This window comes from Protopterus annectens, chromosome 14.part0 (assembly GCF_019279795.1).
Source record: "Protopterus annectens isolate FY-2018-M chromosome 14.part0, PAN1.0, whole genome shotgun sequence".
NCBI lineage: Eukaryota > Metazoa > Chordata > Ceratodontiformes > Protopteridae > Protopterus > Protopterus annectens.
In genome coordinates this window covers 676500330-676524128 of record NC_056748.1, presented here as the reverse complement: position 1 = coordinate 676524128, position 23799 = coordinate 676500330, and positions in this window count along the sequence as shown.

The window sequence follows — 23799 nt, the reverse complement described above, 5'->3', positions numbered from 1 at the left end:
ACCGCAAGGCTCTGTAATGGTTTTCATAAACGAAATGGTATTTCCAAAATGAGCTTGTATCCAGTGCCTTGGGTCGACAAACTAATAGAAAGGCTGAGTAAAGCTTAGTACCTCAGAAATCTGATCTGATAAAGGGGAATTGATATAGTCTATCAGGCAATGGGAAAAAAAAAACATCTCCACTCAGCCAAGCATTTCCGGAATCAGGGATTACTATTTAGATTATGAATGACTTGTTAACATTCAAAGAATAATATAATTAATTTTATGGTACCTCAATTACTGTCCCACAGCATACACCACTCATGTTGCAATTCATTTCCCAGTTATCAAATGAGTAAGTGGTCCCAGAATAATCTTCAGCATTTGGCATAAATGATGGTCCTTCTGAGTGTTTATCTGGTTTAGAAGAAGCCAATAACTGTATTATCTTTTGTCTATGGGTGGCTGAAGTCTAGTGCTATGTATAGCCTATTGTCCAAGGCAAACAAGTAAAATTCAAGGTACAGGGTATTTTGGGGGGGTTAACAAGATTTTAGAAGTAATGTATTACTGACATTAAAATTGTTAAATGTTATACAACCAGTTTTTAGTAGAAAAGCAATTTGCCAATTCCATTAATTGCGCTTTCTGTTTATATATCTATATTTTGCTCCTATATGTCCATTTTACCTTTTAGTGTTGCTGGTACTATTCTTTGTGCAGATAGAAAGGGAAAATGGTTTGGAGTGGAGCAACTGGCAGTATCATATATTTTGTCCTATGCATTAGTGGCTGTTTTGAATGCCAAAACTGGGTAGAGCTACTGACATCACATGCATTATTCCACAACATGTCATTTAGCCCCACTCATCCTTCAGTACTACAATACGCAAAGCAATCTGTCACTTATTAATGGCATGAGCCCCATTGTTGTGGTAGTGCCAAATCACAAGCAGAAATAATCTGGAGTGGGGAGATATCAAAAAACTCCTCCACCTCACACACGTACTAAGTCCCTTCAGTGCCAGAGACACTAGTTAAAGTAGAATAATCTGGATGGTATTCAGTGCTCTATTCCCTGTATCAGAGAGCCAGTGTACTCTGTGTTGATGTGCAAAACAATCCAGAGTGAATGTTGTATGACTGCTATTCTTACCAGAGAAAATCTTGAGTTTGTCAGTGCTGTACACAGAAACATTGCAGCAAACAGTGTGATCTGTTTAAAGCATCCATACTAAATCATTGCACAGTCTCCACAAGGAAGATAAAATCAGTCTCTCTGGCAAAGCACTCAAGAGATTTTGACTGATACAAAATCCTTACAGCAGAAAAGTGCACCAACTTTTTGTTGCTAATTACAGAAAGTTGATATAAATATATAAACTAGCTAACCACAGTATCTCAGTAGCTAAACAGATTAATAACAACTTGCTTTGTAGTATGGAATCTCTCACCCTACAATAAGCAACAGCTAAATATGGTGGTGATATTTAAATTAGTTATCCACACATCAGAAAGCATGCAATTCTCCATGTTGTCTCACTTCATGGATGAAACTACAATAATTTAAACACATTCACTTGCCTAACTTTTATTCCTCCTACTTTTTAGAAATGCTATACAAACTTCTAGGGTTTATGTTGTGAATAAGAAAACAGCACCAAGAAGCATAAGTATAACAGGTTACTTCTGCACCCTACTTCACTGCATTGAGCAAATCAGTTCAAAAAAAGGCATTTCTGGACAATTTAGAGTAATCAGTAAACTAGCTTGTTTTGAGAAGAAAGCAAGATAACCTAGACCAAGTACTTTCAGGTGAAGGAAGAACATGGATGGAGAAATTACTTTCCAAAATGGGAAGAGCTTATAAATTCTATACAGCCAATGACTTGGAGCCAGAACTGAATCCCACATCTTGGATCTCTAAAGCAGGAATCTTAACCAATAAGCCTCTGTGCTACCCACAAGATGTATAGGAATGCGTATTTAGAAAAAGGTGCAGGCTTATGTAAAGTGTACCTTAAAAGTTCATTATAAGTCTATCAGTAGCTATAATTTACAGAAATGTACTGTAGATGCTTCATCTGTAACATGATAAAAGTGAAACTTTAAACAATGTGCTTAAACTATGGGCATCTAAAGTACTCTATACTTTGCTGCAGAAATTAGGAAAGCTTTCTTATAATATCTTATATATTTTCTATGTAGGACAGGAAATAGACTGCAAATATACTAAGTAACTCACAAGTAAAAACATAATCACACATGTTATGTAGAGGCAACATTTACCTGCCATATACCTCAGACAAGATAGTAAATTATGAAATGGAATATAAAAAAAAAAATCAGGAGGAATACTTAGAGATATCACCTTACATAGACTGTAATAAACAAAATGAAACAAAATACAAAGGGCAAAGACTTCAGTTTCATGAATTTAACAATATGGTGAATAAGTATAGCCTAGAGAAAGGCAAAATAAGATGGCAAACAAAAAGTGGGTTTAGCCTGATAAATCTCAGGGCCACTAAGCACAACAGAATGTACATGTGAGGGGAGGATGGAAGAACCATGATTCCCTTAAATTTCAAAATTGTTTGTATGGCTCTGTCTCTAACAGTCAAATAATGAATTAATATGTAAGAAACCATGTTGCAAGTATTTATGTGTGAGAGACCACTAGCTTAGGATACTGTAGGGTTAAATTAATAAATCTGATGACTGAAGATGAGGACCCCCAATGTCCAAGTACTGCTAAATATTGCAAAGTGTGTGGCCATGCCTTTCATGTCTTCTAACATCAGACAGTAGAGCAAGCATTAAATAGAAAATTGTCAAATTGATTCAATGAGCACATTTTTTTGCATGAAATGACCTAAGGACACCAGAGTATTATAAACAGAGCACAGCCAAAGTAAAGCATTGAGAAAGCCATGCTAAAAGGGGCCTTTGTTGGCAGACATAAGCAGATAATTTCACTACACAGATCATGTATTCATCCACACTTGGATGTCTGCTCACAAATTTATAAGCCATATCTTATTAAACAAACTAAATGTCTGCAAAGACCACATGGAACATAATTAAGTATTGATCTCAATCCGGGAAGTTTTCTACAAAAAAAGTCAAAGCATTGGTTCAATGATAAATATCTAATGACTGCATTCTGTAGTAATGTATTGCTACAACAAAGAACCTTAATAGATAATGCATGTATTTAATCTTCTAGTCATCCAGACATAAGAAAAATATGCTGTAGTAATAACGACCTTTTCAGAAACTAACTCCCAATTACTTCAACTTGTGTATGTATGTATGTATATATATATATATATATATATATATATATATATATATATATATATATGGGTCTACTTCGAATAACCGAAGTGCCACGTCACTGACACCCGGAAGACCGAGACGGAATGACCGAACAGGTAGGTTACCGAAAACGCGATATCCCGACAGCTGAGAGACCGACAACGGCAGCGTGTGAGCGCGATCCGGTAAGTTTACGAAAGTGAAAGATTTAGGATTGGGGAGTGGACAGGTAAGTGTACTATAGTGAGGGATTTTAGGTTAGGGTGTGGGAAAGGTGAATGTGCGGTAGTGTCAGACTAAGGGTTCCGGTAAGGTAAGTGTGTGGAAGTGGCGTAGAGCAGTGTAGGGAAGGGTTAAGTGAGTCAGGGTTAGAATGCGGGTGGAGTGAGTGTGCGATGGTGACGGGCTGAATGTTTTAGGGTGGGTTAAGTGAGTTAGGGTTAGGGTGCATGTAGGGTAAGTGTGCTATAGTGACGGTGTTGAGGTTTAGGGGTGGGTTAAGTGAGTTAGGGTTAGGGTGCGGGTTGGGTAAGTGTGCAGTAGTGTCGGACATTAGGGTTAGGGTTTAGGTTAAGGTTAGTGGATATGTTGTTGTGTGCAATGTGTAGTTGACGTTTTTTGTGTCGGTGTAGTGGTGTTCGGTTTTTTGAGTTGTTGGTGTTTGTCGGTGTTGTGTGTTTTCGGTTGTTTGGGGTCGGTAACTTGTGTGTCGGTGAATCGGAAGTTCGGTGATAGAAAGTAGACCCATATATATATATATATATATATATATATATATATATATATTTAAATAAGGGGGTTGAGGCAGATGTAGCAAAAATCATATGGGACAGCATCACTTTTGTTCTGTGACTGAATCATATATTGAGAAATCATAAAAAGGGCTGTGGACTCATGAAAGAGAGTAATCAATAGAATGTGAAAATGTGAGAGTGAGGAGGAAAACAGAAATAGATGGTACACAAAGTGTTAAATATGTAATACAGCAGACAAGATAGATTTGCTTTAGTACTCTGCCATCAAAGAAGTATAATAAAGCAAGAAAGTAATAAAAGCTGCTACAACTAGCACAAGGGAATGTTAATCATAATTTCCACCACCTTCTACATAATTTTACCTAGTAAATGAAAAGCACTGAATTGCCAATCCTAGTGGCATCTTGATTACCTGATATATAAACAAGGAGTCTTTTGTTGATAAGTCTCAGAAAGCATTCCCAAAATGTTTATGTTATATGTCTTGCCTTGTGAGTACTTTTGCTATCTGTTTTAAGGTAATGGTTAACAAAAGTGTGCTGTGAGCAATGAAGTTCAGTAGATATAAAACACTGTTTTGCTTTTTTATACTACACATGTGAAGCATACCTCTCAACTTTTACCTCAAGACTTACAGACAAAGCAAAAAAAAAACACTTTTTCAATTCAATACTTGTGCTATTATGTTGGAACTTTTCAAAATAATTTTCAGTTTTGGTATGGATTGATATGAAGTGTGAGAAAAACATCTGTCCCTTGATTATATAGTGTAAAGAAAAGTAGTGAATTCTACTACCCCAGAATTGTCAGCATTCCTATGTAAATATAAAGAGGTGACACAGGATACCCTGACTTCAATGGATACTACTAGCCGTTTATCAAGAACATGCACATACATATACATACATACATGCATACATATCAGTGAAGGAGAAAACAACTAAATATCTAGCAATAAATGATAATGAAGGAAGCCTTTTTGAATGTTACACTCTTAAAAAGTCTGTCAGCATGTGAGAATTTTCAGTTTGCATCAGGACAATCTCCTCTGCCGTAAGTGATCTATTTTTCCTACTAGTAATGTCCTTAATCCTACAAGAATATGATTCCAACAAAATGTGATTTACATCATGGTAATACACAAAGCATTGCATTTATTTCATGTGTTTAACTTCCTATACAATTGAGATCTGTAAATGTCATACCAAGATTGATATTATATATATAAATTTGTATTTTATACTCTTACTGTTGATGTATATATTACTTTCTGTTTATGATTCTCCCACATGGTCCAGATAGTAGCTGAAAAGAGTCTTGTGCTCACCTGGTTAAAAAATAGCAACCGGCATACAAACAATAAATAAAAAAATAAATACATTCCCAGTGTTGATGAAATGTGTCATCTGTGATCTGATGTTTTCATTTCAGAAATGGAATGAGGTCCTCAGAGAATATTTAACAACATTTGCATTGCACCTAGTTAAAAAGACTCTTTAAATATCTGTGAATGTCAACCAACATCTGTTGATCATCTGATTCTCCCATCTTTAAAGTCTAAGCTCCCACATAGCTATTTATTATCCAGTGCAGACCTGACCCTTCCATTATGGGTCCTCAATTTCTTAAGGAAACAGGTTTTATGATATGTATCAACAAACCTGGAAATGACTGAGATTTAAAGACTCGTCATTGTGGATTATCAGTCTTGGTCAGCCTCTCCTAACAGTACTAGCTCAATGCCTAGAGATAAAAATAAGCATTGAATACTTTTTAGCATGAAGCATCCATCTCAGTGTCTAACTGTAAGCTCTACTGAGGGGAACTGCAAGTCTCATAGTCTGCAGCAAGGGTTGCGCAGGAAACTGGTGTTTTCTCATCTTGTGCAGGAAACTAGTGTTTTCTCATTCTCCTAGGAAAGGAAATCAGACTTCTGGCTGCATAATCCTTTACTATTTGGCAAACCTACTGCTACCCATAGCTCCCTTTGAAACACTTATAGTTTGCTATAAAGGAGAAACACCTTGCCTTCTTTCTAGCAGATAGTTCACTTTTTAGAGACATGCCTGTAAGGCTATACCATGAGTAGGATTGATATAACACCATGACACAACAGCATCTCATTTAATTGCATGGAACCAGAATTGTTACCTAGAAAAAGAGCAAAAAGAAGAAGGCTATGTAAAATATTGCTTTCTAATCAGAAAAGTGAGGCTCACTAATGTGAACCCTGATATTTAAAAAAATAAACTGTGATTCAAACACATATAAAGTGAATTGAGAAAACTGCCTTTATAAAGTTCAGCATTTTGGTAGAATGTGCATAGGCCCTCATACCCTGTAATGTGATAGACTGCACCCCCACTGCTTATTATGAGATAACTGTTACCTCAGAAAAAGGAGAATATTCTCAGATTCTAGTTCTTCAGAATTTGTATAGATCCTTCATTTGTACCTGTATATTAGCACTTACAAGAAATTAATAATGGTCCTTGCACATTCTTCAGTCACCCTTAAAATCTATAAAGGACTGTGTGGCATGATTCTTTTTCAGAGATAATAAATGTGAACAATAATATGACTATCTTGTAGACCTACACAGCATTGTAATTGTGCAAAGGAGTAGTGCAAGATAATATTCTATAGTTCAGTATATATGTACAGTGATGGAATGACAATGTTGGTACATCAAATGTTTGCCAGTATCTGTATTGGCAAATGTTATAGAACTGGGAAATGGAAACATATCTCTCACACAAGTATGTGCGCAGCATTCATGTTGACAACGCACTTACTGGCAGCAGCCGAACATGACAAGATATGCAGGCATGTAACAGAAGTCCCTATCTGATAAGAACATACATACAGATGGTAACTGAATATCAGCATTTGCAGTTGTTGCATCAGTTGTTGTGTAATGTATCTCTGTTTGTTAGACAATAGTTCTGGTCTTGTTGACAAATGTGATTGTAGGCATGGCAGAATTACTAGTGTGCTTAATGTCCATGTCACTGTGTGTATCGCTTGTTGTGATACAACACCTGTACAATTACTACACTGCTGAAGGGGTAATTTCTTTGTACCACATATACATAAGGGAAGGCTAAATTTGTAATTTCATATGGGGACATGCATTGGAATCATAAGACACCCATATGACCATGTGTTCCTCTCTAAATCTATATTCTGTCAACCTTTAGGTATTGTGTGCCACACACAGAGGTAGACAACATTTGCAGACAATGGTGAGGTATATGTATAACAGTGGATGACTTCAGCTGTTGCCACTTGTTATAATTTGGAGCATGGAGTTCTTTAGTAGATATAACAACAGCATGGCATATCAGTAGTAATTGACTGATGCATGGAAGTGTTGCTCCATTGCTTTCTCTTGTCATTCACCAGTGGTGGCTGGTGAGTTCAAATCGAAGGGGGGCTGCAGGAGACAGCTGAATGGGTGGGGCCAATGGGAAGGGGTGTGGTCATGTAGAAAGGGGAGGAGCTATGCCCAAAACCACAAAACCTGGAACTTTAATTAAATACACTGCCCTGGGTGCCAAACCATCATTATGAGAGTCCAATCAAGACAATGTGAAGCGTAGAAGAATATTTTAATGCATTAGCTGCATGATAGCTTAATTGATATCTAGATGGAAACAAAAGGCTGTGAGGCATGAAAAAATAAATTACTTTTTAAATAATTTACTGGAATGTCAGTCAAAATCAAGTACAAGAACAACAAGCAGCACTCAACTCAAACCACTTCTTTTTGCACTGCAGTTCTAATTATAATTTATATTCAGCTTTATTAAAGTACCAAGTAACATACTGAAAGTAGCAATCTCTGTGATACCCCAAAAATGTTTCTTATCCAAAAAAGACCTGCTGCCTGACAACAACTATCTACTTGTTTAATGGGGAAAACATGATCAAAATAAAAAATGAAAAGCAAACAAGAAACAAGCTCAAGATACATTGCTTAAAGGATTACTGTACAGGTAATGGACCACACATGATAGATTGGCATTCTGTTTGGTTTACAGGTAAAGCATGCAAAGATGACTGCAAGTCTCCAAAAAATGTAATGAGCTTCATAAAATAATAATGTAATCCTGTCCTTTATTACAAATACTGTCATATGCATTTCAATACCCAAGGCTTATATATTATCTGTTTATGCAAGTATTCTCTGCATGGCAACAGAAAGGCTTTCACTGTTGGCAATTCTTTAACAGTATGCTTATTAAAGCTTACTTGCATCTTACAATCTCAGACAAGCTTACCTGATGGTCATTAAAGCATTGCTACTTAAACACAGACCAACAGGCACATTCTGAGTAATAATAAGCATAAATCAATAGTATAAAAATATGACAAACCAGAACATTCTGCAAAATCAAGGGAAGAATAAAAGTAGTACTTGTATCTACCTTGAATGGGGGGATACTCTGCACATTTACACTGCATAACTGCTCCTTGCCTTGCTTGGACAAATCCAGAGTCACGCTACATGAGGCAGTGGGGTGCAACAAGTATGTCACAATTTGAAATTTCTCTGGCTGACTGTGATGGCCCTGGCACATTTGTCATTCCTCTCAACCTCAGAGCAAGAAATCTGGACAAAGCCATACATAGAAGTGGGGCAAAGCCCAAAAATAAGGACATTTTTAAATATTGCTCTTATAAACTTAGAAAGGTAATACAGTAGTAGGTCTTGTATTAGTATGAATTTCTGAAGGGTATGAAATATGAAACACAAATGTCTGTCATTATTTTCTAACTTCACTCTTTAATGATTTGCTACTAGTTTGCCAAAAAACACAATTTTATGAAAAATGGACCAAAAATGTGATGCAAAAATATAAAATAGCCGCACAATACAGATGGGAACCTGTCAAAGAAGGGACACTTTTTTAATATTAGTACTGCTAACATGAGCAGCTGACAAAATAAAAGAACCTGCATGCATTTCTGAAATAAAAGTAATCTGTAAGTCTGATTATTATAGTTATTTCTTAATTGTAAACTCTCCACATTTTCTTCCAAAATTGTTATTTTGTGGCGGGATTATTAGGGGAAGAGCAACATTTTAAGCCAAAACTGGGGACATTTCAGAGGTTTGGATATGCCTAATTCTTTAAAGCAATTTATTTGCACATACCTCTCAACCTGTTAATGCAGGAAATCTGGACAAGGCCAACTATACTTATAAACAGTACAAAAAATGTAGTATAAACTGAGGCAGTTGATAGAATAACAGGTCTTGCTTTTGCATGCATTTTTCTGAAGGTTATGAAGTCTGAAACTCAGCGTCTGTCATTATTTAGTGACTTACTTCCTAAATTATTTGCCAGAAAACCATACATTTAATGAGAAACAAACCAAAAATAAGAAGCAAAGATCTATTCATTCTGTGGAAATCTGGACAGTTGAGAGGTATAATTCAGCTGGGGCTGTCTTTGAGTTTGCCGCCCTTCCCCCTCACAAAATCATCGTCAAATGGAGCCACCCCCTTCAGCTATTCCAATGAACCATTACTTGGCTATTTCACCCCATTTACCATAAACACTAATGTGCATGCTGCTTTACTTCTATGGTGATTTGGATTTAATTTGAAAGTTTTATTTTGCATTTTACAGCACAAACACTAAGACATCTGCTAAACAAAGCAATGCAATCTCACAATGAAAACAGATTTAGCATGAAAACTTCTCTGCCCTTGAAACTCACATTCATTGAAACAGAATTGAAACCCACATTCAAAGAAAATACATTTTGCCAGTGACAGATAAAGATTAACTTTGGGCTGTTTTCAAATCATAGGCCCCTTGCACATGAAGCAGACATGTGGTCTTTGATACACCTTTCTGATTTTATTAAATTATATTCCTTTTACAATATAGTACAGCTGTAGAGGGTGTTTTAAATTTGTTTTGAACATTTTTCCAGTAAACAATGAAACAAAATGCATGCACCAATAATGACAAAACTGCCCAATTCAGAACATTTGTCCAGTAAACAATGAAAGAAATGCATGCACCAATAACGACGAAACTGCCCAATTCAGAACATTTCTCTCATAATAGTCTACTCAAACTTCTACAGTCCACCAGTATAGTAAATATGCACAATCTCTGAAAAAGTAAAAGTTATCTAAATAATTCCACATTAAAGAAATCGGTAACTAATGAAGAGGTTGCTGCTAGCAAACAACTTTATATGTCATTGTTTCATCTACACATAAAGTGTCTGTTGCCCTTGAGGAATAAATTGCCTATGTTTCATTAAAAAATGATAAGCTAGCAATATTGCAATAGGGAATGGATGGCAAACTGATAACAGGTTCAGTGTTACTAGGTATCTTCACCAAAAAGGACTGCAGCATCCACCCCCTTTACAATACAGTACAGTATCAGCACTGCATCTACCTACTGTGGGAGTAGAACCCACAGCCTTCTGCATCAAAAGCAAGTACACTACCTGTTGTGCGATTAACAATGCAAGTACACTCAGCATAAGCATCATTAAACTGTTGCTCCCCTGCAGCTCTCAGTTTCTTGTGAAATCTACTTGACACTCAGCTGTATCTCTAAAGTTTGCAGCACAAGAAATCAGGAAAAAGCCAAAATTTGGGGGGGGGCAAATGACCAAAAAACAGGGACACATTTTAAACATTGCTTGTATAATGTTGGAAAGTTGCTAGAATAAAATGCTGTGTTACCACCATACATTTCACTGCCAAGCATTGAACCCAAGACCCAGTGCAAAACAGTTAGAGCAACATACCACTATGCCAAATCAATCATCTATTTTATGAAAGAGGAAGACTGAAACTTAAATGGCTATATTCAGTGAATTCAGTTCTCACCATAGCTGTCAACATCTTAGCACAAAACACCTGAACAAAGCCAATAATGGGGGAATACAGCCCCCAAACATATTCAGTGAATTCAGTTCTCACCATATCTCTCAACCTCTTAGCAAAAACACAAAGCCAGTAATGTGGGAATACAGCCCCCAAACATATTCAGTGAGTTCAGCTCTCAACCTTGGCACAAAAAAACCTGGATGAAGCCAATAATGGGGGAATATAGTCCCAAAAATAGGGACACATTTCAAATATCCATCTTATTAACTTAAAAACTTGCTATAATAATAGGTTTTGTGTTACCATGTACTTTCTGAAGAATATGAAGTCTGAAATTCAAATGCCTGTCATTTTTATTTATATAACATTTAATAACCAGGAAAGTCTGACTTGCAACAAGAGACCATTTTCAGCAAAGGCCCAGGGAGAAACAGTCCAGGCATTGAATATAGATTTTTCTACTTAAAACAAAACTTAGCACACTAATACCAATTCTGGATGGAAAAACGGCCACATGAATTCCGAAAGAGAAGATAACTCACTTGATTAATAATCAAGTGAGTTATCTTTGGACTTCATTGTGTGGCCGTTTTTCATTCCAGAATCAGTATTAGTGTGCTTCATTTTGTTTTAGGTTACCATTTGTTATTTACAGCAGCAGGTGTATAAGAGTTGCAGTTTGCAACCAAAAAAAAAAAAAGGGTACAGAGCCGATTCCAGCAGACCAGCACCTCCCTCAGTATGTATGTATCTCGTCTTCCTCTCTCACTGCAGTCAGTGCAAGCCCTTAGCAGCCTAAGACAAAAAAAATAAACTTTGTCCAAGCAGTAAAGCACCACCAATGACAACGCCACTGAATCCAACGGTCCCAACCTCTTAAACAAGACAAGTACAGTACTACTGTGCTAGTGCTACTGATTGTTTTTCACTCTCTTTTTTGAGAATAGAGCAAGAACCAATCAATAGCAATCCAGCCATCCATGTCACGTACGTGCCTGTGGACGTGGCGGTCCGAACCCCCTTCTAATTTACATTGCGGTTAAACCACTTAGACTTCTGGGCATCACACTGATGCTTTTTCTTTTATCTGGACTGCCTTTTACAGCAGTCAGATACTAGATGCTGGCCGCTATGTTGTTAAAAAATTAAAAAAAAACGGAACTCGACGAGCATGCGCAGTTCGAGTTCCGGGACATTGCGGACTTGTCATACTGTGTTGTGTAGGTTAGAAAAATATTTTTTTATGGCAATATTGGCAAATGAAATGTAAATGTCAACTACACTTTCTTTCTTCTTTTTCCTGGGAGGGCTGCAGTCCCGCAGTCCGATAGCAAGAGCCGCCCCTGTCATTCACTTTACCTTATGCACATGCCTGAGTCATACAAATCAGGAAAAGGCATAGAAGAATTGGAATATAAAAAGGGACACATTTTTGTGGCATCTTGGAATTCTGCACAAATTTTCACATAAGGTCAAAAAATGGATCAAATAGCTGAAGATCCTTTCAGTGCTGTAATCAGATGTCAGTAAGGGAAAAGATGCAGAAAGCTTTGTCTACCAAAGGCAGGAAAGAAGTACAACATAAAAATAGCTTTTTGTAATTTACTTTCTGGTGACCACTGTGAAGGGGACACAAAACAAGTACCTATCACAATGGAAGTGCAGAACAACAATATCAATATTTTAAAACTAACCAATGAAGAGTAAAAGCAGACCACAAATTCCACAACAGGCGTCCAAATATCCGAAAAACCACCAAACAAACGAGCCTGAACGCTAGTTTTATTTAGTACAAAAAAGAGCGTTTTCGCTACTGAAAACCGCAGCTTCCTCAGAGATACAACAGTTTAGTCGTAACACGACCATATAAGTAGTTAAAAGATTAAAAACTTTTACATAACAGGAAATGACAAAACAACGTCACAAACAAACGTCAAAGCGCATGGAACAGCGCATGATCATTATAATTAAAAAATCAGTCCTAAAAGGCAAATCTGGTAAAACAAATGCATCAGTTCCTTGAAAAAAGTATTACAATTTGCTGAAAAGTTTAAATTAAAACACATTAAAGAACTAATAAAACACTGGTACTTTCATTATAAAAAATAAATAATAAACAGTAAGCCGATATTTTTACTTTTAATTTTAATTTTAGTTTTTAATTTTTATTTTTTAGTTATTATTTTTTAGTTTTTTAGTTTTATAGTTAGTCAAGCCTATCTGAGAAAACCCCTAAAAAAATGTGTAATGTAAATGTATGTAATAGTAAACAAAACCTAGTATAGATGTTAAATTAAATTATTTCAGATAGCTCCGTAGTTTTAAAACGGCAGCTATATTACAATTTTCATTCAGACCGGGAGCTCTGAATGCATCTAAAGTAAGTTGCCATTCAAGCTCCCGGTTCTCTAAAATGAGAGATGAAGGGCCACCTCTAGCATCTGTCGAAACATGATCAATGCCCATAAAGGAAAAGTTATGTCCAGGGTTTTTATCTATGTGTTTTGCTAAGGCGTTGTCGTCTTTATTCTTTTTAATTGCATAAACATGTTGGTATATCCGTTCACGGACCTTACGGTCCGTCTTACCAACATAAAATGCTGGGCAACAATCGCAAAAAGCAATGTAAACAACAGAGCGAGTTTAGCAATTTATTTTGTAATAAATCTGATATTTCTTTTTTCTAATTTCAAAAGAGTTGCCAGGTTTTATAAACTTACAGAAATTACAAAATTCACACTTAAATGTTCCTTTCTGTCTATTAAAGGAATGTTTAGTGGTGTTTCTTTGTAAAATTTCTTTCAAGTTGCTAGCTCTCTTGTACACCACACAAGGGGAAGGACCCAATTTTTCTAAAAGTGTTGGTGAACTAGATATAAGGTGCCAGTTCTTGCATATGATTGACCAAATTGCTTTAGAGTTGGTGTTAAATGTAGTGACAAAACTCAAAGTGAACTTACATTCAGTGTTTTTTGTTGAAGGCGTTCTATCGTCTTCTATTGAAGACACATTATCAACTACAGTTAAAGTGACATCAGGGGAACTGGAAACACCATTTTGGGCACATAATGAAAAGCTCTCCTGGTTAAGGAGGGGTTTATAAAACCCTTCCGTCCTTTTCTGATTAACTTCCATTATAAGTTCATCTATTAAGTCACCTGGATAACCCCGATTTAGGAACAACTCTCGTAAAAAAGTACATTCTTTACAAAAGTCAGAAAAAGAACTACACATCCTACCCGCTCTAACCAGCTGGCCTTTTACTATTGACCGCTTCTGCCTAAAGGGGTGGAGACTAGAAAAGTGTAAAAAGGAGTTAACATAGGTGGACTTCCTAAAGATAGTTGATGTTAGCACCTTATTGTTCAAATCTTTAGTTAATTTAACATCTAAATAGTCGATTTCTGTAGTAGAAAATTTAAATGTAAATTTCAGAAATTGTGTAGTTTCATTGATAGCCTGTACAAATTTAATTGCAGTTTCAACATCCTCATGGAAAAGGATGAAGATATCATCTAAAAACCTGGTATAAAAGATGACATTCTTCATCAACTCAGGTTTATTCATCAGAAAGTGCTTTTCCCAGTAAGCGACAAAGAGGTTGGCAACACTTGCTCCACAAGGGGAGCCCATTGCTACCCCTTGTTTTTGCAAGTAATACTCTTTGTCGAAAACGAAAAAGTTAGATGTCAAAACAATGTCCAATAGTTCTGTAACCAAATCAGTTTCAGATCTTGGAGCTCCTAGTTCAGTTAACAAAAGGCCAATCCATTCCACAGCTTCAAGATGTGGAATGGAAGTGTACAGGTCGACAACATCTATTGTTAAAAAGTTGTTAGAACAATCAAATGGAATGTCATTGATGTTAGTCAAAAAAGTCCAGGAATCTTTACAAATACCTGGAATCTGTTTAATGTATTTAATCAAAATGTTGTCAATGAGTCTAGAGCAAGGGTGAGTCATAGAAGAACGTCCATCAATCAAAGCTCTCATAGGTGGGTTTGATGCATTTTTATGAATCTTAGGGATACCAAACATAACTGGTTCTTTTGGGGGAAAAATGTCAATGAAATTGTAAAGATCCAAGTCAATTTTACCCGCCAAAAATAAATCCCTATAGTAAGCCCTAATTTGACTATGAGAGAGGTTCACTTCGTTTAAAGAAGCCAACTCATATGCAGAACTATTAAGTGTAAAAAGCATCTTCTCTTTGTATTGAAAATCATCAAATAACACCAAGCCACCTCCTTTGTCAGGCTTAATAAGCCTCACAGGCAGTTCACAAAGGTGGTGCAAACCCATTAACTGTTCTCTAGTGATATTAAATTTAGAAAAGTCAGTTTTACCTTGGAAACAGGAGTAAAGGTGTCTGATGTCAACTTCACACATGGTTTCAAATAGATGTAAATTGTTGTGTAAAGGGGGGTTGAAAGAACTAGGCATTTTCAGTCCCCTAAATACATCCGTGACTTCATTACTAAAAAACAGTTTCAAATTTAATTTACGAGTGAAACATTTTAAGTCAATAATGACTTTAGCTAAATTACCTGTAAAACTAGGTACAAAGGTGAAACTAAAGGCTAAAAGTTCAACCAAGTCACAGTCAATATCCACACTGGAAAAGTTGTAAACTTTGAAGTCCCCTTTCTTATTGGTGATGATTTTAGGGAAGACATCTTCACAAAGGGAATCAAGCGTAGAATTAATAACTAGTTGCGCCTGTTCTTGTTGTTCTTCGCAAATATTTTAAAACTCTTAGTCTGCTGTATCTGTCCCAATAGGGGTTATAAATAGTGTCCCATGTGACTCTGTAGTGGAAACACTTGTCTTTAGATTGTTCTTCTGTGATACAAAAGAGGGAAAGCATTTTCAGATAACAAAATATGCCGATGATTGAAAAGTGGATAAAATAATTGCTGCAGTAAATAAAGCAACATTTTATGAGATGGTCTACAAAGAGATAAACCTGATACAGTAATAATAATCTTATTTTTAATGTCAGTAAATGTACCATCTTGAGGCATATTAATGTTTACAATGTTTACAAAACAAGTGATATAATAAAAAAAAGATGCCATCATTTAAGATCTGTGGACAATATTACTTGTCAGCAGTGTTGTCATACATGGAAGAAATGGTTACTACAGCCTAACTGACATGAAATTTAAATACTGGCTTGCTGACCTGCTGGAGCTGTTCTATGGGGAGAAAATAAGTGATGCAGCTTTGCTATCTTACCTATCTTTGAAAGGAGAGGTTTAAATATATATTTGAGCACTCAGTCCCATTGTAGAATCTCTGGTGGAAACTGGCACTTCCCATAGGTGGGTTGGCTTCAAAGGCAGCAGGGCCGACTTGAGATATTATATTGCATACAGAAGCACATCACTGTTGCCCTCTGCGTTCTATACCTTGTAGTTAGGACATATGATGGCACCACTATTCACTGTTTGCATCGCATACTTCAGATGAATGAATGAGGCCCACCTCCAAGGTGAATAAATAAGCTAGAAGAGTGAGCATAGAAAGGGAAGCTTGAGGTAACGGAGCAAAAAAAAAAAAAACAAGAAAAAAGAGCTACTACTAATAGCAGAGTACAATTTATATCTTCAGTCACGTTATCTGGTAGCAGCACACACAATCTTTTATGACACACATAAATATTTCAAAGTAAGTTATATATCTGAAACATAACTTTTGTAGTACTATAAAAACAGATGTTATATATATTAACTGTTCCTGCAAATTATATTTTATATATAATTTGCAGGGACAGTTTATTGTGTGTGTGTTTGTGTGCATGCGTGTGTGTGTGTGTGTGTGTGTGTGTGTGTGTGTGTGTGTGTGTGTGTGTGTGTGTGTGTGTGTCTGTTAGACAACAATTTAGTCTTCAACCAGTGACTATCTACCAAGGTTAGAAAAGCATTTTCTGTTGTCTGTTTAATTATAAGTGCACGTCTACAGATGCAAGAGAGATCATTATACTGTTTTTTTACATTACTCATTAGAATTAATAGTAAATAAAATGCTACGTTTTTTTACCCGAAAAACTTAAAAAGTAAAGGTCAGTTGGAGTGGAAGATATAATGATTCAGAAAGTTTTTTTCTTTTCTTTTTTTTTGTTTTGTTTTTTTTTTTTTGTTTCATAAAAGTTTACTCTGATCCATTTCTATTTGAAAGTCCATGATGCCTGGAACACACCACTGAAGGGGAAGCTAACACCTGGTTTGGGAAAAGTAATGCTAAAATTAAACACTCAAGTATAGAAAAAATGTTACAGGTACAATACAAAACATTGTTTAAGACTCTTAGACAAGCTTCCCTTTGCAATCAGAATAAGTCAATCATTAGCATTTTTTAGAAATTATGCTGACGTGTATGGGAAATAGTACGTATCAATATGGAGTTATGACAATCAACCTTTTGAAGAATAACCATTTCTAAGTTTGGTAACGGAACCAATGAAAATAAAGTAGCTTTTTAGGACTGCATATCAAAGTTATGTAGTTCAAGTTTTGTCTATTTGGCACGGATAAAAAACTCATCTCATTAACAATTTAAGTTTTTCTTCCTTGATTGTCACCATCCAAAATTAGGTCATCCACACCATGCTTATACTGTAAGTCATACATTTCTTGTCACCATAAGGAAATGGGTTCCCTTTCTGAAACTTGCATTCTGAAATCTATCTGTTCGTTCTTCCACTGCTTTTGGTTTTGAAAATGTATGGATAGATCCTTTTGGGATTGTGAGCATGATCTGAGTGTGGATCTTAATGACAAGCTGATGCTTAGGGACTGGGTATCCACTGCTGTTAAGCTATTCTTCTGCAATCTAAGGAATATAGACCAGATTAAGCATTGTTTTTTGGGATCATACTTAGGGACACAGGTTAATGCACTAGATTTGTTCAGAGGAAAAAAAGAGGTCATTATTCTCTTTTACTCGTCACTCATTAAACCCATTATAGAGTACAATGCCCCTTTTGGAATGTACCTCACAAGACATCTGCAGTAGCTGGAAAGGCTACAGAAGTACCTCAAAAAGAGGATTACTGGCCTCAACTACTCAACTATTATCTGCTATGTATATTGCTTTTTAGTGGTTATGGACATTGTATATAGTTTATTTATTTTTCATGTTACTATACAGTTAAGTTATTGTGTTAGTAAATGAATAAAAACATTTTGAAAAAAAAAAGAAGCAGTACTGGGTTTAGGGTACGTTATTGTCAACAATAAATGATCCATCATATAATAAATTATATACTGACCTCAGAAATGGTAAAGTATATATATTTTTTCTTTTTGACACTACCTCTACACAGAAATCTCAGGTGGGTAAAATATATATCCATACCTGATGCCATCCCCCACCATGCCCCAGGATTACCACTCCTCTTTTCTTGATGTACTGGAAAATATTAGGGTTCAACCCTAATAATGGGCGACTTCAACTACCCCACCATTAACTGGGAAAACTACTCGTGTACCAACTCCTTAGCTCAATGCTTTCTGGAATTCATAAACTCCAATGCCCTGGATCAACTTATCCACACCCCCACCAGGGGCAACAATATCCTAGATCTAGTCATTACCAACATGAGTGACCGGTATTCCAAACCTGAAGTTAACTCCTCGTTGGTCCGATCCAACCATAAGCTTATCACCCCTGATATCCACATCCCGCCCCCACTCACCATTAAGGAATCCACAGTAAAAAATTTCTCCAAAGCCAACTTCATGCTTCTTAAGACAGAAGTGGTGAACTTCATGACACCCATACAGACGGACAATACAGTTACAACTGCTGAATCCTACACAAATGCACTCTATAAGCACTTACATGAGTGCATGGATCATGCTATCCCAAACAGAACCAAGATGCTATCCTCCAAATAAAGGAAGCCAATCTGGTGGTCCCCTGCCATAAACAAACTATACAACAAAAGGAAGAAACTGTTGCAAAAGAGAGTAAAATCCCATAAGTGGAGGAGCTCCCTGGTCAGCCTCAGTAAGAAGCTGAGATCCCTTATAAGATCCTCCAAAGCTATCTACAAAAACAAAATTGCCACTAAATCCAAGGACAACCACAAAGCATTCTATAGCTATGTCAAGAATCTAGATGGCAACATCCAGATCTACTCTGAGTTACAGCACAAAAGCACGAAAATTACAGAACCAACTGATATTGCCAACATCCTGGCAGATCGGTTCAGTGCTAACTTTACCCCCCTCTCACCCCCTAAAAGGCCCATATCTATACAGGAAGAATGCAGAGTCCCTGTAATCACAACTACGCAGGTAAAAGCTGCACTCTCTAAGGCCAAAAACAGAGCATTCATGTGACCGGACAACATACCAGGCTGCATTTTACACAAACTTCAGAATGAACTGGCTTCCCACTTAAGCACCATGTTCAATAATAGCCTTGCATCAGGCTTTGTGCCCACTGAATGGTGCACAGCAACAGCTATCCCACTCCACAAAGGGGGAGCCACCACTGATCCCAGGAACTATCGACCTATTAGCCTGACGAGCCTGGTCTGCAGGGCCATGGAACGTATCATCATGGAACTCATAAACAAATACATTGGTAACCTCCAAACTCTGGATCCCACCCAGTTCGGGTTTGTGAAAGGCAGATCATGCCTCCTGAACCTGATTGACTTCTTTGAGGCAGTCACCAAAGCCGTGGATGAGGGTAAGGTGGTTCACACAGCCTATCTTGACCTCGCCAAGGCTTTCGACACCATCCCCCATTCAGGGAATTATAGCTAAACTCACTAAACTATGTATAAATCCCTACGTCACAAGATGGGTTGCCAACTGGCTCACTGACAGAACCCACACTGTAAAAGTTGCAGACTCCAAATCTGACCTCAAAGCAGTGACAAGTGGAGTACCACAGGGTTCCATCCTGGGACCTCTCCTGTTTGGTATCTACTTCTCTGAAGAACAGGCTAAAACAGAACACCTCTGGCTAAGGAAGTTCGCAGATGACTGGAAACTAGGAGCCATAGTCAAGTCCCCAAATGATGTGGACATCCTACAGAAGGGCCTCACTGAGACAGATGCCTGGTGTCAGAACCATGGCCTCAAGCTCAATGCCAAAAAGTGCAGTGTCATCCCCTTTGGTAAAAACTCTGTACTCACAAACTACCACATAGGCAGCAATCTACTTAACACCGAATGCGTGATAAGAGACCTTGGGACCCAGGTGGACAATAGTCTCTCCTTTGATAGTCACATTGCCACAGTAGTCAGGAATTCCTTCTATGTGGCACACCTCATCATAAAAGGGTTCTCATCCAGGAAAAAAAGAGGTCATTATTCTCTTTTACTCGTCACTCATTAAACCCATTATAGAGTACAATGCCCCTTTTGGAATGTACCTCACAAGACATCTGCAGTAGCTGGAAAGGCTACAGAAGTACCTCAAAAAGAGGATTACTGGCCTCAAACAAATGCCCTACACTGACCGCCTCAAAAAACTCCAGCTTTACTCTGTAGCATATCGCCTACTCCGAGGTGATCTCTGCCTAACATATAAAGCTATGTCAAACCCAGAGCTGTTGGACATGCTACACTGAACAAAATACCAATCCCTCCGAGCTACACACATAAACCTTGTCACCACAATAAACAGGACATGCTGGAGGGATTGATTCCTGCCCCAGAGACTTCCTATACTCTGGAACAAGCTACCCATCTATGTCAAGCAAAGTTCTTCATTAGCACTCTTCCAGAAAATTCTTGATGAGTGGATGGGAAATAGGAAATAAACCCCGGGGATCACTTCTGTGTCTCTGCTGGACAGTGGCACAGCAAAATAACTTTCTTGGGTGGCGTACGCTATGGTACCTTGCTGGCTAGGCTTACATTGGCCCTTGGGCCAATAGCCTAGTACCTACCTATGAACCTATGAACCTATGTTGTGAAAATGTTACACAATATGTTCTTTTGCTTTTCTTCTCATAATATGAAATGATGTCTCAAGTGGTTTTACTGTTATTGCAGTATCAGCTACAATTATGTTATCTTACTGACAGCTGTTTCTGCTACCTTGAATGAAGTACTTCTGTCACAGTTCCTCCAAGTATCATTTCTCCTGATTTCATTCTGTGCCAGATTTGTGCCTCATATTTTTGGTCCACTGTTTATAAAATTGTGGTTCTCTGTCAAATCATAAAAGACTGAAATTGGAAAATAATGACAGAGATTTGAGTTTCAGACTTCATAACCATCAGAAAATTCATGCTAATGCAAAACCTGCTATTATATCAGCTTTCTAAGTTTGTTACAGCAATATTTAAAAATTGTCCCTATTTTTCGGCCTTTGCCCCACTTTTATTTATGGCTTTGTCCAAAGTGTTTGCTCTAAGAGGTTGAGGGGTATGCCATCAGAGAATTCTGCAAAATCCATAACATTTTGTTCAAGCTTATTGAAAATATCTTCGGTTCATTTCCTGGTATTTCCAGATCAGCCTCATGATCAGTTAGTTTGTAAGAAGATCTACATTCTTTCCTAGAAATGTCACCAGCCTATATGTTATAACCAGTTCCTTCAGCATTTTAACATAGATCGACACTTACTACCTCTGCCTTGAAGAGGAACTATTTCCTTCTGAGGGTTAAATAGGCCAAACCTTTACATCATCTAGTGATGAGGAAGAACTTCAAGGTCCTGGTCATAATTGGAGACATAGGTCTCAACCTCTTAAGAGGCCAATGTGGAACAAAGACTCTAAAAATTTGTGTCAAATGGTTAAAATGTGGAACACTCTAATTTCGCACTGCGCAAAATATGCCATTGACATGGGGCATGGTAGAATATCTGTAAAATTCAATAAAACCATTATTTTTATAAGGAGCAGAACAAAAATGAGCCAACAATCTAGCCATTCAGCAAAAATCTGTACATTTGAGAGCTAGATCATTTTTTTGTAAATTGAAAGATGCTAATTGCTGAAATAGCGAGAGCCCCAACATTTTCCCAAACATAGCTGTCACTGCGTAAGAAACACATATCCTTCAGAAAATGTATGCTAACACAGATCCTATTATTCTAGAAAACTTTCTAAATTTATAAGAGCAATATTTAAAATGTTTCTATTTTTGTGCTTTTTGTCCCCCTGTTATATTGGGCTTTGTCCAGATTTCTTGCACTAAGAGGTTGAGAGGTATGGCCAACTACCATTTTATGCCAAATGAGTTTAGCAAACCAACTAATGAGAACAATGAAAGCAAATATAATGACAAAGTAAAATTTAAAAATCTAGTGCTTCAATCAGAAGACAAAGGTACTGGTAAAGTAAGGCAAATAACAATTAAATGAGTGACTACACGACAAAATTAAGCTAAAAATAATCTACATTCTCTTCAGATGCTCAGAAGGAAAAAAGTACAACTAAAATGACATAATAACAATATATAATGAGAGGAATTGGGTAGATGACTATGCAACATTTAACAAATCAGGCTTCACCCTGTGCATTAAATGATTCTATAGTAATCAGAGTATTACATCATTATATACAGATTGCTTAATCAGACTACCTGCCCACGTTACTTTAGTTGAAATCACACAAACGTATGCATAGTCCTTCACCTTTCATTTTTCGAATACTAAAGGATCTATACAAAATTTAGATTAACCAGGCATATTGTTTATTTATTTATTTATTTATTTATTTATATTTGTTGACCGGGAGTGTCCGACTGGACATAGGTCCATTTTCAGCAGAGGCCCGGGGAGAAAAGCTCCACAGTTAAAATAAACAGACAGTAGTTACATTGGATTACATAGCGATTAACAATTTACATAGCAATTACTTACAACATATTTACAGATGAAGAACATAGTACATCAGTAGGCATCTAGAATCGTTATCTGTGAAGTACATAACAGACATTAACAAATGTTACAAGAAGAAGTTCCTGCTGTATAATAAGTACTGGCTTATGAGCATCTGAGCTTGCTATAATCAAGGTAGTTAGTGGAGTGGAAAGAAAGGTAGTGGTTGGATGGGGAGGGTGATATTAGAGTGGGAATTGCAAGGGCATAGCCAGCATGTTTTTAGGTGCACTTTTAGTAAAGTTTTGAAGTGGGTGCATGATGGTACGGAGGTAATTGTGGGTGGGAGTGAGTTCCATAATTTGGCTATGGTGCAAGAGAATAGTGCTTCACTAGCAGAGTTATTGGCTTTAGTGATCTGCAAGTGATTTTTGTTGCTGGATCTTAGTGGTCTAGTTGTGCGATAGGGTTGGAGTAGATTCTGGAGGGATGGGACATTTAGTGGATGATTTACTAGTTTGTGGGGAGGTGAGAGTTGATACCATTAAAGGAGGTGAGGGAGTTCAAGCCAGTCCAGTTCAGCAAGCGAGAGACAGTGGTGACTACGGTAGGATGGCCCTGTGGTGAATTTGGCGATTCTGTTGTAGCAGGTCTCTAGCTTGTTTAAATCGCATTGCCTTAGGTTGGTATATATTGGACAGGCATAAAGTAGGGTGGAGATAAGGTGGAATTTGCTATTGAAATATTTGCTGCTTTGGTGAGAAGTTGCTTATTTCTGTATAGCGCTCCTAGTTTATTGTGGACTTTTTTATGGTAAAGGATATGTGAATGTCAAATTTTAGTTTATTGTCTATTTCCACTCCTAGCAATTTGGTGTGTTCAGTTGGTTATATAGTGGTGTTGTCTTTTGCTGTGATGTTAAAATGAGAGTTGTTTTGAGTATATTTGGTGGGTTGGAAGATGAGTAGTTTAGTTTTGTTTGGGTTGAGTATTAATTGGGCATCGGATAACCAAGTTTCAACAGAGGAAATGTTTTCTGAAATCTTAGCTTAGAAGCTCAAACATGGTTAAATGTGA